We start from the raw sequence: 18,045 nt of genomic DNA on the forward strand, positions 1-18,045 counted from the left end.
TTTTGTATGTGCTAATTTCACCAATATACAAAAACATTAATTTTAGTCACCTTAAGGTATCAAGATTGAGATTGTGAGGTACTTTTAGCCAAATCACTGTATAGTAGGCTCAAGTGGACTTAGAGAGAGAGTTAATATACATATATAGCTAACCATACTTAGACTACAACAAGTTTGATACTGAAATTTGATTGGCTGAAAACGTGGTCTCTAAATCTCGTAGAGCCACGGTCATGTCCAATAGAGACCACGCTCTGAGGCGATACGAAACACGATAATTACGCGCCTGTAACATTGGCAACGCATGGGCATTTAAATGGCTAGTAACAGCCGTACTGAATTAGAGGGAGGTGTAATGGGCTTGTTTCTACTAATCAACACTACATTACTTGCTTACAAGCAGCCGTCGAGGCACAACAACAGCAACAATGAGTTGTAGTCCACTCGCTGAGTCCAGTGCTTCGATACATAGCATGCGCCTGTAACATTGGCAACGCATGGGCGTTTAAACGGGTAGCAACAGCCACGCTGAGGTCCCGCCATGTCGGGAGGTGTAGAGGGCTTGTTTCTAGTGATTAGCCATACATTTCCTATTTACAAGCAGCTGTCAACTCAAGGTACAATAACGAGTTGAAGTCTAAATAAGTTAGACGTCAAGAGCCACTGGGTTCTACGGGATTTAGAAAACCCTCAGGCCCTTAGTAGCGCCCTCGCTGCGCTCAGGCGCTACAGCCCAGGGCCTTCGAGTTTTCTAAATCCCGTAGAACCCTGGTTCTTGACGTCTAACTATTATTTATTATGAGGCTTTCCGTGCTCATTTGCAAATCCACAATCGAAGAGTTTGTCAAAATGCCTCAGCAATGCCTGGTCATCATTGTTCTTAAATATGTTATCCACAATCCAAATTCACATGATCCCATGCACTCGCAAAGCATGCTGACAGTTTCCCACATTTGCAAGTGAGCCACCCATGCAAAATATATCAGTTGTAACACAGAAACTTATGATTTGCCTGAAATATACACACATGCTTGGACCTTCGACACTCGTGATTGTACATATACTTCAGCAAACCATTCATGATTATGATCCATCACTGCTACCTTACAGCATGTGATGTAGCAACACAGCTAGGGTTTTCCTAAACAGCTGAGAAGGTCTGGTAGCTATAAAGTTCACTGCATTAATTACGGTATCTTCGATGAAGCATTTATAAGACTGTGAGATACATGAAACAATACATGTGCATGCTGCAGAGGATTTCACGATGGTTAAAGCACTTGCACATGCTGCTGAGTATATCTTGAGTGTTATGCTTTGCACTTTAATGTGACATGTACACTTATGATCTCCTGAATTTGGCAATGTGTTGTGACTCTTAGCAGCTTATTTTGCTCTGTACAGTGTACTGTACATGTATGTTGCAACGCTTCGATCAAGTCTTAGGTATAGTTCTGTTCAACAATTTTCTCCTTTTTAAAATTCCAATGCAAAAGTACTAATTCACTACCAGAGAAGTATGCCATGAAACGTCTGTGATTTTTCCATGAAATGTTAAATCTACCCTATGAAATGTACCATGAAAGTTGATTCATGTTATACCATTGGTTGTTTCATGGACCATGAAATGCATCTATTGATCAGATTATCATGGTAATTTCATGGCGTTGCAGAGATTTCATGGGTGCAGTACCCATAAAACGTTAAAGTTCATGGGATAAACCATAGATATTTTCATGGGTATTTCATGGTTATTTTCATGGAAATTTCATGCATTGTATCTGGTAGTGTAAATTGCTTCAGGCAATATCGGCATGGGTCTGAAAAATTGTTTGACCCTACTGTTGACTGATATTTTACAATTTAATTTTTTCAACTGGTCTGAGTTGTCTTTTATTTGCTTCCATGAAAAGGCTCATTCCCCATTGACATGCAGAATTATTCACATAAACGGATTCACTTTTTGTCATGGCTATACAGAGTAAGCCAGTTGTTAGAATGGCTTAACAACCAGTTTACACAGATAGCCACCATATATTGCATATATATATATATAAGTGCCAGCTTTTTGGTTGTTTAGTAAGAAATCAGAGTAATATATAACCACAGAATCACAAGACAAAACCCATACTATACTAGGGTCAATATACTCTAATAGAACACTCATCAACTTAGCACATCAAATTTCAAATTAAAGTACATAGATTTACATAGGTGAATTTTAGTGTGCATGTTGATGTATTCACTGATAATGCAAAGAAGAATATTCTGTTGTAGCTAATTGTGGTAAGTATAGGGGCTTCAAATCACACAGATTGAATGGACTAAAAACTAGTAAAAAACCATTTAACTAAACTCATATATCCTCTCTGTATACTTTCTTGAATCTTGAGCAAAAAATCAAAGAACCTAACATATTTAATAAGTCAACTAGCTATATAGTAATTATACATGAAAATTTCAATAAGTTTAGTTCACACAAATAAAATCAGATATACCATTTAGCCGCTAAGTAAAGAATGCTTTGAAGACTTTCCATCCGATTTCAAATACTGTTGCATCTTCTGATGATTTGAAATCTGTTTCTTCAAGATCACAAATGAAGTGGCACGTGTCAGCTGGTACACTGCTAGTGTGTTTTTGCTCAGCTGCCATCCTATCAAAGTTACCATCTGTCATCAAATCTACTTGGGCCTTCCTAAATACCAAGACATTCTTAACGTACTGCTGAAATGAATCCTTTATCTTCAAATGATAATCTGCAGACATCTCTTCCTCACAACCTAAGTAGATCTTCAGTCTCTTCATCTGGTACAACTCATCATCATTACAGGAGTTTCCCTTTGCTTTTAAGGAGCAATACTTCTCTAACTGCAGGTAACAAAGATCCATATTTTTGATTGCTTTACCAATTGTTTTTATCAGATCTAATTGCCGTTGATAGATTGAGGCAACATGGTTAGACTCGTCTAGTAGCTTGCTTTGCTCTGTATAATTTTGCTGTAGCATTTGGAATTCTTTGGTGATTTGTGCAATCTCGTTCTCTTTTCCTTTCAATATCTGTCGGTTCTGCTCGCCTTCTACTGAACAATTTTGTTTAAGTGTTTCCAGTTCTTGGATAGAGGTCTCAAGTTCTTGTGTTGCATGCCTAATCGCGTTCTCTTGTTCTCTAAGTAGCTGATTGACGTATAGGAAGCAGACTCCAATTGCTACAGCGGTAAGTGCCGTGACGAGTGTGAATAAGAAAAGACGAGGGAGAAGAGATCTACCGCGGGCACTCGGTTCAGCGGGAGCTACAGCCCGGCTCGCTACAGCCTTACCCTCTCTCGTTGTATCTTCCTTGTGTAACTGCTCTTGAACTTGCAATTGGCTGTTGTTTCTGATATATGAATCATGATCTCCTTCGGCCTTGTCACCCATCGTAAAACTGACGCGAACACCGATCGGCTCGTAGCGATATAGCTAAAATGTAGCTATACGAAGCTATATATATAGCTATAACTATACGTTGGAGAGAAAAATATTCTTACGTGACCTCGGACGTGACCATCATCCACTCAATTATTGTTGGAGTTGGGTAACGCGATACGGGACTAGCTACTATAATATAGTTACTGTAGATTTTCTGTCGGTTTAAACATTGCGTACTACAATTATGGGAAAAGAAGTTTTTATTACAGGGGAGCTATGATATGGAACAGTTTACCATCAACTGTTACTGAAGCAACCAACTTATCTAAATTTGTACGGTTATATCATGATAAATTTAGTTGATTGTATCTGTGTAGTTTTGTGTACTGTTCTTTGTATACCCTTTTGTGTTGTATGTTTATGTATGTATGTATGTATGTATGTATATATGTATTTGTGTATGTATGTATGTATGCTTGTTTCGCAGGGCTCCACTGAAAATCAGTGTTTTTCACTGAGTGGAATCCCTGTTTAAATATTACAATTACAATTACAATTACAATTACAATTACTGCGTAATTGAAGTGCGTACTGCATAAAACCCATAGATTATACTGTAATACGCAATACTCAGTACGCGATACGCAGTACGCAATGTTCAAACGGACGAAAATCCACGGTACTTTATAGGGCTTTATAATATAACGCGTCATTATTTCATGGCATTATTCATGGCGTAGCTAACTAAAAAAAAAATAAATAAAAAAAAAATAAAAAAAACTAGCTATAGTGTGGAAACCATATGAATTTTGTGATGCATCGTTTATCCAAAATATAAAACGAGGATTTACACTCCAAATTAGGAAGATGCTTCTTTTTCCAGAGATTTTCTCTCATGCTAACTTATTATTGGATTGTTTACAGCATTCCGATACCGGTATCACCGTACAGTCTAATTCCGGTTGGTTGACTAGGGAAACAAAGCGTTAAAAGTCACGTGCTTGAAAATAAGGAATGAGATCAGTAAACCGGCTAGCACCGTCCGCCTGGCGTGAAATTTCATGGATATCCAACCTCCTGTAATTTATGTAAATATTTTTAATGATCACGTGACCAAAAATCCGTAATACTAATTAGTATAGCATGCACAAGTACATTCATTATAGCTGATATGGAATTGTTGGTCATGTGACCACTTTTTTGGAGTTAAAACTACAGGTCATTCTGGGAAAAGAGCCATCTTCCTATTTACAGTGGAATATGCTGTCCAGTGTAGCTGGTCACATGACCACTTTTTGGATATTTGTGACTGAATTTTGGAAAATCACACATATGGGTGTGCATGAAATAATTAGAATTTTCATGTTTAGTGGGTTGCTAATATGAGCAGGACACAGTTTTGAAAATATTTCTAGAATTTTCTTGTAATTTAAGGTATTGAGAATGGCTTTAAACCATCGATTTGCATTATAAAGTGTGTGATTTGAGTATTAAATATTTTAGGTGTCAAATACGCCCATATGGGTGATTTTCCAAAATTCGGTCACATTTACGTGTGTTAAAATTATGCTGATATCAACTGCTAAAAGTATAGTTAGCATTTGTTTGTTAGAGGTCAGTCTGTGTGAAAATCTCCAAGAACAAGCATTTCCCTATTAGGCCAGGAAAACTTGATTACTTGTTTCTCATCCAGTTTTTTATGTGGGATGGTCATTTTTCATTATTCGTTATTAAAGAAATACTCCAAATCAAACTATCTGTTACTATAAAGGTTAGCTAATGCCTTTTTAGAACTAGTGCTTACATTTTACCACCGTTTCTAAGGTACAAGTGACGTTTACTGTGCTGTAAAATGATAGCCAGTCCTCTTAGCATCAAAATACGTGTGCACATGATTGATAACAGCAATAATGAAATTAGAGGCGATAGGGTAAAAGGGGATGTGAGTGGGAATGAGAAAAAATTAGCCTTGTACATTTCAAAGTGATATCCCATTTTCTTTTCTGCCTCTTCTTTCACCTGTTACTCAAGTTAATATGATTGCATGGTAGTCAACTGTATGAGTATAAACCCTGGAAAAGTAATATTATTACATAACAAAGTAGCAATTACCTATGTAATACTTTGCATGGGCAGATCAAAGGAATTTTTTAGTATACATATCACCCTGTGGTCAGGGCATTATCTCTGTAATGCTCTGTTGTTAGGGCACTATTTTTATAAAGCCCATTACTCATGAGGTAGCAGTACTGCCCGATTTGTTTTACAAAAGCTCAGACGGAAATCGATTATGGGAATAAATTAATGCATTATCATGACTTGGAGTTTAGCTGCAAGAAGCATGGCAATTCAGTATGCTTGCCATTCTACAAGTTGGTTGAAGGTGAGAACTATAGTCTTTATTACACATACACAAGTGTTTTGGCAGGTTTTCAAATACAGACCATACCTAAATTACAGATAACATGAGTTAACCATGCTACAAGAAAGCTTACCCCTTTAGTATATGTTGCAATTAGTCTTTAAAACATTTGATAGCATTAAACACTTGTAAATTCCCTGCGATTGGCAAAAACACAACTTTTCCATAATATCTTTTGGACTTGTCCGTTTACAAACATAGCTGCAATATTACCTGCATGCTGCCTAGCCACAACCGAATCTTTCAGGCATGCACACAAAATGATATAAAATGAATCTATTGGTTACACGACTTGCATTGGCATGGGTGGTTAATCACCCAGCAGGCTATTAGCCTGCAATGGAAGTGTTACATAATAGTTGTAACACAGGCCTGCCTAATATGTCTACTCTCAACCCTCGGGCCTGTGGACCCTCATGCACATATCAGGCAGACCACTCGTGATGTTACAATTATAAAACAACCGACATTTAGACTATGATATAGCTCATTTAGAGGGTTACTAAATCACTTAGTCATCTGACATGCTCATTTAGTCACCTACACATGTTCATTTAGTAACCCTCCCTCAGACAATTTTGTACGTGAAAAATAATTATAACACGAAAGGTACACTGGAGTACTTGATAATACTATAATACAATTCTTCTCCGTGTTCTGCAAATAATTCTGGAGAAATAGTAGACTAAGCGGCATATCTACTATAGCTCTAGCTGTTACTCTGGTTACCGGTCGAATAATTAGCTGTAAGGAGTTCAGGAAGAAACCGTTCTGCTGTTCTGCATTGCTCTTTCATGCCACCCTAATGCTCTGGCTATAAAGGTATGTACTTTAAACCATAGTCTAAATAAGTTAGACACCGCGACCAACGGGAACTAAGCGATTTAGTAACCCCTCTGGCCCTTAGTAGCGCCCTCGTTGCGCTCGGGACGCTACAGCCTCGGGCCATCAGGGTTACTAAATCGCTTAGTTCCCTTGGTCTTGGTGTCTAACTATTATATAGTCATAATATTGTTACATAATGTTCTATAAGTCAGTAACGCTTACAGTTAAAAAGTATATATATATTGATGTGAGTCCAGCACTCTACCATTTAAAAGCATGGCTAAGCCACAGAGCTGAACTATATAAAGAAAACAGCACAGTTGGAGGTATGAAGGGCAGCTGGCTAATTGGTAAGTAACTTAATGTAATGTTACTTTTCATTAGGAATAGTAACCACAATTTACAAGCATTAAAAATGACAACATGTACTTATTAATAATTCTAATTCAATAGGCTCTACTCATCCTTTTCATAAATGAAAGCATATCTCTCTGTACTGGGTACTAGCATGAGTACACAAAGCCACCTGACATTGATGTTCATCATGAAGAATGACAGACTACACTGGTTGTTGTAGAAATTCCACAATCAGTGTAGAAATATACATTGTTATTATTGTTGTCTATTCCTTCTATTCATTCATGCATACAAAATGGTCTGTTTCAGGCACATCATTTCATAGCTACATACCTGATGATGAAATTATTCCATTGCTAAATAGTCAGACTACCAGCATAAAAAACTTTGGCATTGAATTTGTATTCTAGTTGATGTATATACTGTAGTTAACTATATAGCTATAGTTAGTGTTTGTATTAGAATTTCAGTATTGAATGATACTGTATTGCTCCTTTAGTTTACAATTTTGCTTTTGGAAACTTATTACAAAGTAGGAGAACTATACTTGGGCAAAACTACACCACAATATCTTAACAATAATTATTTCTGCCTGGTAGATGCCCAAAATAGTCATTCCAGTACTCCATTCCACCATTCCATTCCGGTGGAATATTCCAGTGATGTATAGCCGCCTACTATACATTGACCAAAGTAACTTGACCAACACTGTTTACTCTGTGTGTAATTTTATTCATAAGGCCACTTAGTTATTGTTGGTGTTATGTTTCAGATCCCCCACCTGCATTACTATGGCTCACTGCATTCCTGTATTGTCATTGTTATAACATCATTCACTGAGTTTTCATTGTTATTGCATCAACTCAATAATTGCACAGAAGTACCATATTTAACTGGCGTAGCAGAAGGTAGACTGAAGATCCACCTTAATTGTCATGGGAGGAAGCTTTAACCCTTTCACTTTTTTAAGATAGCAGAACAGTGATTGATAACTAACTCAAATAAAACTGTCAGGTGCATGTAAGATTGTAGTGAATAGCAAATGAGCCACCCACATTGGTTGAGGCTAAATTTCCAGATCTGAAACATAAAATTTGGTTAGATTTAAGCTGCATCATATTTTTACAGGTCTAGAATATTCTAGAGTTCTGCAATATGTTACCATTGCTGCTGCCACTACTGCTGTCGGCCTGTCGCAACCACTGCTGTTGCAACCACTGCTGTTGCAACCACTGCTGTTGCAACCACTGCTGTTGCAACCACTGCTGTTGCAACCACTGCTGTTGCAACCACTGCTGTTGCAACCACTGCTGTTGCAACCACTGCTGTAACCACTGCTGCTGCAGCTGCTGATTCCCTAGCCTTGAACTCTTGGATTAACAGCCCATTGCAGTAACTGCATTTTTTCTGGTATTTGCAGCTTTAGTTCTTCATTCTGCTGCTTCTGCACTTGTTTGTGCTATTACTTCTACTGCTTCTGATTACACTGTATGGTAGCTCTGCTGCTGCTGCTTCTTCATGTGGTTGTGCTGGCTACTGCTGCTTGTTCCTTGCCATTGATATAATCCTTGCAGAGGCATGGCCAGCATATTTATTGGTTTTCAACAGTAGTAGGTCACAAATGCATTGGTTTGAGTGCCCAGGCATTATCATGGGAATGCGGTTTGCTCGTGGCTTTGATGCCCAATTCAACCAGTTAAAAGATACAATACACTTTGATCTATTATATTGAGCAATATGCAGCATTACATTGTTGGATTTAGTATTAGTTTCTTAGTGTAGTCGTAAAATTACAAGTTGATTGTATGTAAACTATTCTCCATGATGAATGATTGCTAAATAGTTGTTTGGGTGATGTGTGGATGTGTATTTCTATGTACCACATGTTAGCCATTGAACAGATTGCAAAACAAGATCAAAAATTCAAACCCACAATCTAACACTGTGAGCTGAGGCATAATGATGCATGAGTAATGTTCTGATGGCTATCAGCCCACACTTTTAAAACCACAATCAATCATCAAATACCAGTGTATAAAACAAATGGGGTAAGTGTTCTGTAAATCTTTCATATCTATTAGGTGAGTGTGTGACATTATATCAGTTACTTAGGATTTGCTGATATACAACAGTCCTCAAGCCTGCGACTCTCATGCTTTGGGTGTATAATCAGCAAAATCCCATGCAGCTATGGTATAACTATTACATACATATATGTGACCGAATTTTGGAAAATCACCCTTATGGTCGCGCCTGAAACAATTAGAATTTTTGAAACTAGCATAGTGCTGTTAATAGCAGAAAACACCTTTCAAATATTTCAAAAGTTTTTCTTGTAATTCAAGGTATCTATAGTTTATTTTACCCTTAAATCGATAGGATTTTAACTTATAATGCTGTGTTTCAGAACTAAATCTTTAATGGGTAAAATGCACCCATAAGGGTGATTTTCCAAAATTCGGTCACATATATTATAATTATTATATACCATGATCAAGTGAAACTTTAAAATGAGTTGCCAGGTGTATATTTAGGTATATAGACCACAAACCTCGGGTAAAAAAAAAAAATATATATATATATACTTGTGAGTGTTGATTGATTGATTGATTGAGATTTATAATTACCCTCTGACAATTGGCAACTACCATTTTTCCTTGCCAGAGCAGCATACAATACAGACAAATACACATAACTAGCTAACAAGTACAAAACTTAACACATGGATACAAAACAAACAATTTAAGGCAAATTACAATTCATGAAAACAAAAAGGAATGACTGTCGTTAATAGCAACAGTAAAATTAAGACCACAGGTGAGTACATATGCATGTACTCACCTGTGGTTAGTTAAGTATGTATATATATACTCACTTGTGTATGTGACATAATGCATGTCATGCGTATTTGCATGCTAATAGCCTTTGGCGGGCACCCGTATGATCAATCACCTAAGCCAGTGCAGGCTAATAGCCTGTGGTGACCAGTCACCCCAGTCAGTAAGAGTTCACCCACTGGATTAATTAGACTCTGTTGTTAGTTGCTAGAGAAAGCCTACAAACAACTCCAAAGTATGGCAAATTACGCATGAGTAGGGACCCGCCGATTATGCTCATAATTTTACCTATTATGCTATGCTGCACTGCTCAAAAATTTACCTATTATGCTTAAATATATGCTCAATACTTACCCATTATGCTCAAATTATGCCCAATTATTTATGCTTCAGTTCCCATGCTCTAGTAATAATTTCCAATTTATGGATAAATAACAAGTGGCTGAAGCACAAACTTACTTGTCAAAATGTATATCACAAAAAGATCGATATACTCTAATAGAACAGTCAGTTATATGATTGTTCTATTAGAGTAAATCGATCTTTTTGTGATAGCTATTTTGATAAGCAAGAATTCATACTATTACACAAATATTCTACCTATTATGCTAGCATTATGCTCAATGCTTTCAGACACCTATTATACTCATAATTATGCCAGCATAATCGGCGGCGGGTCCCTACGCATGAGTTCATTTGTTACTGATTTGTGTAATAATGGTGTGTTAGTGTTTCATGTAGTGCATGTTAATCATGTAGCATGTTGTATATCATATGAACCATGGCTACTGTGTGATCGGTGTATTGCACTGATATACACCTCTCCTCGTCCTCAGTCATCTGAAATTTACTGTCGATGAAAACCTCTTTGCTTTGTCTTGGGGTTTATCAACTGTAAATTTCCTCTGATTTTGGAGTCAGGGTGTATATAAGTGCAATATACCTTGTAGCCATGGTTTATGTATTACCAAGAGTACATAATACTCTTATTATGTACTCTCAAGAGTATTATGTACTCTTGGTATTACACATATTGCTTGAAGTTCCCATAAAAATCAATTCTTTAGATTTAGAGGTGCATTTGAAACTAGTTACTTCTACAAAGTAACTTGCCCAACACTGACCGTCTGACTGTTCCACAAAATTTACATATCCAACATGGAAAGCCTCACACCTCCATGATGCTGTTTAGCATCTGTCTAGTTAATAGCGTGTGTGCATGTGTGTATTAGAGTTCAGGGCAACTGCTATGTATTTGTGGGTCCATACCAGAGTTGAAACCAGGTTGGGTCATCTGGACTTATAGGATATTTTGGTTTAACTTGGACCAGATTAGCTACATTTAAAGTGAATTATTTAGTTTGATGATGTAGAAGTGTAATAACACGCACCATAGCTTTGTCCCAGCTTTATTTTGTGAGCCATATTCACTGATCAGGATTATATATACGTACATGGAGTCATGCCCATTTGTATAATGCAATCTGTAGGAATGCACAAATCCTCATACCACATGATGCAATGGCTACCAACTATTAAACCAGGCGTGCGCCCACAGTCATCCTTCGGCTGGCTCTGGGCATGCGCCTGGTTTACTGAAATTGTTTTCGTAAAAGTGTGTGTGTGTACCTATCCAATCTATTATCTTAAGGTATATGGACATATAGTCCAAAGGTACATGTTGCATTAGTATGGACTACGGTCCATACAAGCACTAGATTAGTGGGATACGGAATAGTTGGGTACCGGTATACTAATCTTTGCCTTGTTTTACAGCACACCGTAGGCTAGCACCTAGTAGTCTGCCTAGACCATGAGAGGTATGGGGGCCCGGCTGATTTCTTCTTGTGTGAGTAGCTACATGTTTTGTACTTGGTTTTGTAAGTGATAAGGGTTATTGTAAACATACCAAGGGCCTGAAGGTAACACGTTCCTGTATCAGGCCTTGTCCTTTTGTGTGTGCCCGCCCTATATATACAGTGAAACCTCAGTTATCTGGACCCCACTTATCCGAATTCTCAGTTAACCGAAGCACGGAAATGACTGCTCTATTAGAGTAGTGACTGTTCTATTAGGGTAATTGGAAATACTGATATTTTCAAAAATTTTCTTCATGCTATTTTAAGGTTATTTATGCACAGTTTCAGAGATACGGACTTTTCAGACTTATGAACCACCTCTGGTCCCAAGGGATTCGGATAACTGAGGTTCCACTGTAGTTGCAACTTGTGCACTTGTGGTCTACCTGATATGTCTACTTGATGGCCATTTTGTTTTCACCCCACACATAATTAGGTTTCCACCAATATAAAAGATTTAATATTGTCTTTATGACATCTACAGTACATCACTTAAATATTTACACTTAGTTTTCTATTTTAATTGAATTATATTTGGCATTCAATATGTATACAGCTTTGCCAAATGAATCAGTAAATGGTACTGTGAGTTAACTTTTGCATGTATGCAATTTTAGTAGTCTTCTTTATGGGTTTATAGCTAACGTTAACAGTCATTGCCGAACTGCACTGTGTGCGTGAGCACATTAGCTTAAGCCTATCATTTGTGTATTATTAACTAATACAAATGCCTGTTGATCATTGACCAAAGCGAGGTTGTAAACATGCATCTTGAATGCTGGTAGTAACTGCGACTATACTCAAATTGTACACATGCAAAAGTTACAGTGCCATTTGCTGATTCATTTGACAAGTCTGTACATATTGAATGCTAAATATAAAGTAGAAAAAGTACATCAGTACATTTCACTCCATATTCAAGTGTACTATGATATACATACTGTAAATGTATTATATTGGGGCCATTGTGTTTTCATCCCACACATAATTAGGTTTGGTAGGCACCCCTTCTAATATTGATAAGTACACCATAAAGAGAACTTGTGTACCAAAAATGGTGTACCCTGTAACAATAATTTTGCTAAGCTACCTCACTAATACAGCTTTACTAAAAACTATAAAATCTGATAATAAAAAATCAGTAACCATGTTCAGGTATGTCAGATAGCCATCAGAAATATCTCCTGGCCAATTCTTAATCTCCACAATATTGCCAAATCGTTTTCTTTGAATATGTACATCCCAACCACCAATGTTCTATCAGTATATAGTTGTTGAGAATCCAGCAAATTCTGTAAACACCACCTTAGAAAAGACCAAGCTCACACACGTGAGAACACACATGTGAACTCGGTCACACAACACACATATACATGTATATATTCTTAGTTACATATTGTTTTTAGTGCTATGTCAAAGGAGATTATTAGAGAGGAGGCAGAAGGGAGTGTGTAAATTGCAACACAAATGTCAGTGACAGGTTAGATACTATGGACACAGGAAAACTACATGCACCAACAAAGGCAACATCAGAGACACTCAACAACCATCTAAGTTACTCACATTTACTAGAAAATGATCCTGATTCTGTGTCCATAGCCAAATCAAGTCCCAAATCACTTGATTTCAGATCACGAAATCCAACCTTAGTATTTGTAAAAAAAATTAAAAGTCAGTCCAGTAGTCCAGTCCAGCCAGTGATTAGTTACACCCATTCATAGTCCTTATAAAAATTACAAACTGGCCAAACCTGCAAAGTTCTAACATAATTATATGTAGTATTTGGATTTAGTATTAAGTTTATGTATATTCCTAATTTTATTTTTGAGAGGGCAACTCTACCATTAGCATTCCTTACTGTGTTCCAAATTGGGTGCTTCACAAGTGGCATGAAAATTCACCATGCTCAATGACAGGAAGAAACACAGACACCAGGCTTACAAAATGACAGCAACATCAGTGTAATGGAACAAATAGCCAGCACAGCAGAAGTACTAGTACGGATGTACAGCAAGAATTGATAAATAGTAACAAACTGGTAGTGTAAATTTGCAAGCCATGATATAGTATGTAACATTTATAGGTCTGCTTATACAGGATGATTAAGAGTTAATTATTTTAGTATTTGACAGACCAAAATCAAATGTGCCACTATGATCAGATTTCCTCCATACTACAAAAATTTTGAAACAAATGATTGTGGGACAATAATAAGTATCACAAAATATTCTTGTAGCTCCAAACTGGTCTTGCACAACCTTAGCAGTTTGTGTTGTACAAAAGAAAGAATGTACATGTTTCATGATCACTGAACAGTAATTCATCATTTTGTGCACAAAGACACCAGATTAACAAAGAGATAATAAAACAGTTACACACAAAACCTATTTTTATTAAAGAGCAGATATGTCAAGGTTGGTTTTCAATTTCCACCACATTAACCTTATGCAAGTGACCGCTATATTATGTGACGGTTTCCACTTGTGCACAAAGATCCCATTGATATCAGTCCTGTCCCATATTTCAACCAGTTCAGGCCAGAGACTTGCTAATCTAATCCAATTGGGCCTCATCACTGTTCACACATAATTGTTCTGTTTGTGCTACACGTACAGTTGATGTACAGTAATCATCACTGGTTGTTACCACAGAGCTTTGTGTACTCTTCTATCATGATCACTTACTTGGCAGCTTGATTAGACCACTGTCGTTGTTCTAGAGAAATTAAGATCTAAATTTGGGCAACCTCTCTTGTTTCCAAACTCTCTTTCATCATAAAGTACGATAGGACTGTATGGTAGGGACCACAAAGGAGTAGGTGTGGCCCACAAAATAACATCACCCAAAAACCAGCCTCAATTTTCCCTGATGATGATGAGGCAGTATTGGTTAGGTAACCAAACAAGCCTTCAGATCAACCCAAAATGCTTTCAACAAGTAGCTACGGAATTAAAAAATAAAAAATTAAATGGAATTTTCTACTGAATGAGTAAGTAAGTAACTGACTGATCCCTTCAGACAAGCGTATAAACTCGATAACAGCTAAGGATATGGGCTTGATTTTTTCTCTGTTTGACGTCATTTTAGCCCAAGAGGTGCCTTTTGGCTTACTGCAGTACGTACAATGCATTCTTCATGGACTTACCAGTATCCTCCTTTGTGTCCCATTCATCTTTGCTGGCAGTGAAAAGTGCCGATTTGGTGGTAGCACATGATGGCTTCAGTTAATAACAGAAATCATCCATATTTTTCATAGTGGCTATTTTGATTGCAGAGGTGCTTTTCAAACAGTTCTTGATTCATATTTCTGTGTAACAGGTTGAACATAGCTGACAACGAAGTGTAATGGATACTTCACTTTTCAGATGATAATTGATATAGCTGGGGTGTGCAGCACCATTTAAGATGTGGTATGCGTGGGTTCACCAAGTCATAATAATTATTTGCAAAAAAAGTTGACAAACAAGTACACTGGAATTTTCAACTAGAGTAGGGACCATAGCACATCGATAAAAAGTACTGAAACAAGCTGTAGTGCACGATATTAAATCACAGTAAAACAATAAGAATTAAGTGTTATATCCCTACTGTACTTAAGATACCACAATGGAAATGTCCAGTAGGGATATAACACTTATATTGCTTTACTGTGATTTATTGTGCACTACAGCTTGTTTCAGTACTTTTGATCAATGTGCTATGGTCCCTACTCTAGTTGAAAATTCCAATTTTTTTCTGTGTACTTGTATATAATAACAAGAATGCACTGTATGAGCAAACTATATAATGGTGTAAGTGAAACACATTAGTATAGTTCATAATAGAAATCACCAATGTTTTTGTTAAAATCTTAATAGAACACTCACCTAAGCACCACACATATTTTGGCTACCCCAACTTCAAAAGAAACCTTAGAAGTTAATTTGCTAGAAATACAGGTCCATTAGTAAATATATATGAAATCAAAAGAAAACGATAGTGTGTTTTTCTTTTCTTTTCCACAACACTTATAGCTTTGTATCATTATGTATAGGACTTCTTTGTTGTACACTAGACAGTTCTAGAGCATTCTAAACCAGTTTGACTTGTTTGAAGCACTATGTATTCAAGGGCAATATAAAAGGAATGATTGTATTGTAATTTTAATGATGGTAAAATACTTAAGGTGAAAAGTTGAATAAGTTAAACAGCCGAACCAGGGCAAACTATCAGTAGGCTTTTTCAGTCAGTTGAGTACTCCTTTCTTGTTAATACCTCTTATATGCGCCAGCTGCCCAAATATTTAGTAGAACTATGAAACCCTTTAAACATTGAAAGAAAACACAAGTAGCTATAGAAGAAAATCTGCACTTTTGGTGGTAAAAACTCCACCCTTCTCGATGTCCATGACCTGTTTTTAAATGCCTATTGCAATCCATGTCCATTCTAAACTATAATTATATTGATTATAGTATTATGAGAGGCTACTTTATGCAAGACAATAATTATGCGTTAACGCTTCTCCAATTTACATTATCAGTTGGAAACCCTATCATTATACCTATACAGTTTAACCACATGCAGTATACAATTTTAACTTCACTCCAGAACAATACTGCTGTTGTCTGCTTGACTTATTGTGATTTGCTACTTAGTGTACTTAGTGTGCTACACATGCAGAAGCTGTGTACACACAATCAGCATTCTAATCTGCCTTTATAGGAAGTGGTAAAAGAAGCTACTACTAGCAACATGGGATTGTGCAGAATGTACACACTGTATATTCTTTGAGCTTTTCACGTAACCTATGTCCGGCTGACTATGGCTATATATACCACATGAGACAGAATATATCTACTACATTCATTGAACCGTGTGTACAATTTTAAGGGTTAGGCATTAAAGGGTTTGATGTATTCCATTGTTGATCTGTATAATATGTTGACTCGTTTGAGTTTTGTTTCTTTTGTGTCTTCAGTGATCTCCATATTTATAATCAAGGTCAGACAGCTTTCTGCACACATCAGTTGAAACTACTTTTGTACCTCAAGAAGTGTTCACGATCTACAACTGGTTTCATGCATGCTAACCACTGTACTGTAGTATGTTATCTATATGGTTATACTATGCGATAACTTGTTCAATTTTTTATTGTAAACAGCATAGAAAACCACAAGTTAGCACCTATGCCTTTCAACTTGTGTATGTGTGTGTAGCTATGTCTTTCGTAAAAACCACTTTAAATGCGATAAACCACAACGTGGATGCTCAGTATATAGGTTAGGGAAAGTGCTCACTAAGCATAAGCATGTACAATGTTCTGGGTTCAGTTGAATCTCAGCTGGTGAAAATTTCAGTTTCTGTTCTGGTGTGAAGCAACCTTTTCAGTGTTGCACACTGTTTCATGCATAGCTATAGCCTTTTCTGAGCATTCTTTGCAACAGTTTTTCTTTTTCATGCATGCAATTATTTTTCTTACTGCATTATGTGTATAGCATTTTCAAGGCTACATATTTTCTCTTACATTCTTTTTTCATTTTCACTTTGTAGTTTTAAGGTTATGGTATTGCATGTACACTGAATACTGACTCTAATTATTGTCATATAAAAAGGGAAGTGCATTGATGGTACTGGTGCATGTGCATGTTGTGTCGTGGTGTTACAAAAAAAAATTAATAAAAAAACTTCTTAAATATTTTCCACCCAATCTCAAATATAGTTTCTGTTGTTGACTTTACAGTTTCTTCCATTTGCAAATCACAAATAAAACTGCAGGTTTTAGCTGGTGCAACATTAGCATTCTTCTGTTCAGTCTCCATTTTTGTAAAGTTACCCTCGATTAGCAAGACTACTTGAGCTTTTTTCAGTTTCAGCATGATTTCAATGTCCTTTTGAAATGAGTCCTTTATCCTCCAATAATAGTCGGCTGATATCTCGTTTTTACAACTTAAGTAATTGGTAAGTCTTTCCATTTCTCCATTTTCAACATCACTACGGGATTTCCCCTTCTCTTTCAGCTTACAATATTTTTCCAACTGCCAATAACATACATCCATATCATGGATATGCCCACTAATTGTCTCAATCAAACCCAGGTGATTTTGGTATATTTCAGCTCTGTATTCAAATACATGCAGTTGTTCAGCTTGTTCTGTATAATTTTGTTCTAAGTTTTGTAGTTGTTGGATAAGCTGTGTGATGTTTTGCTGCAAATCATCAATTTCTGTATTGTGGTCCTTTTTCAAGATTTCAACTTCTTTAGTATGGTTTTCTTTCAAGATTTGGACTTCTTTAGTATGATTCTGTTTCAAGGCTTCAGTTTCTGTATTACACTCTTCAATTAGTGTGGTTCTCT

The 18,045-nt window shown here is 36.7% G+C and overlaps 1 long non-coding RNA gene across 1 annotated transcript in view; it reads left to right on the plus strand.

Moving 5' to 3' along the window:
* The first annotated feature begins 5,691 nt into the window (after positions 1-5,691).
* Positions 5,692-18,045, plus strand: part of LOC136239165 (uncharacterized) — a 35,550-nt gene continuing 23,196 nt past the window's right edge. Inside the window, exon 1 of the long non-coding RNA XR_010693377.1 lies at positions 5,692-6,655. This is a non-coding gene — a long non-coding RNA (uncharacterized lncRNA). The remainder of the gene's footprint in view (positions 6,656-18,045) is intronic.

The sequence above is a fragment of the Dysidea avara genome, chromosome 11 (assembly GCF_963678975.1).
Source record: "Dysidea avara chromosome 11, odDysAvar1.4, whole genome shotgun sequence".
In the NCBI taxonomy this organism is placed as follows: Eukaryota; Metazoa; Porifera; class Demospongiae; order Dictyoceratida; family Dysideidae; genus Dysidea; species Dysidea avara.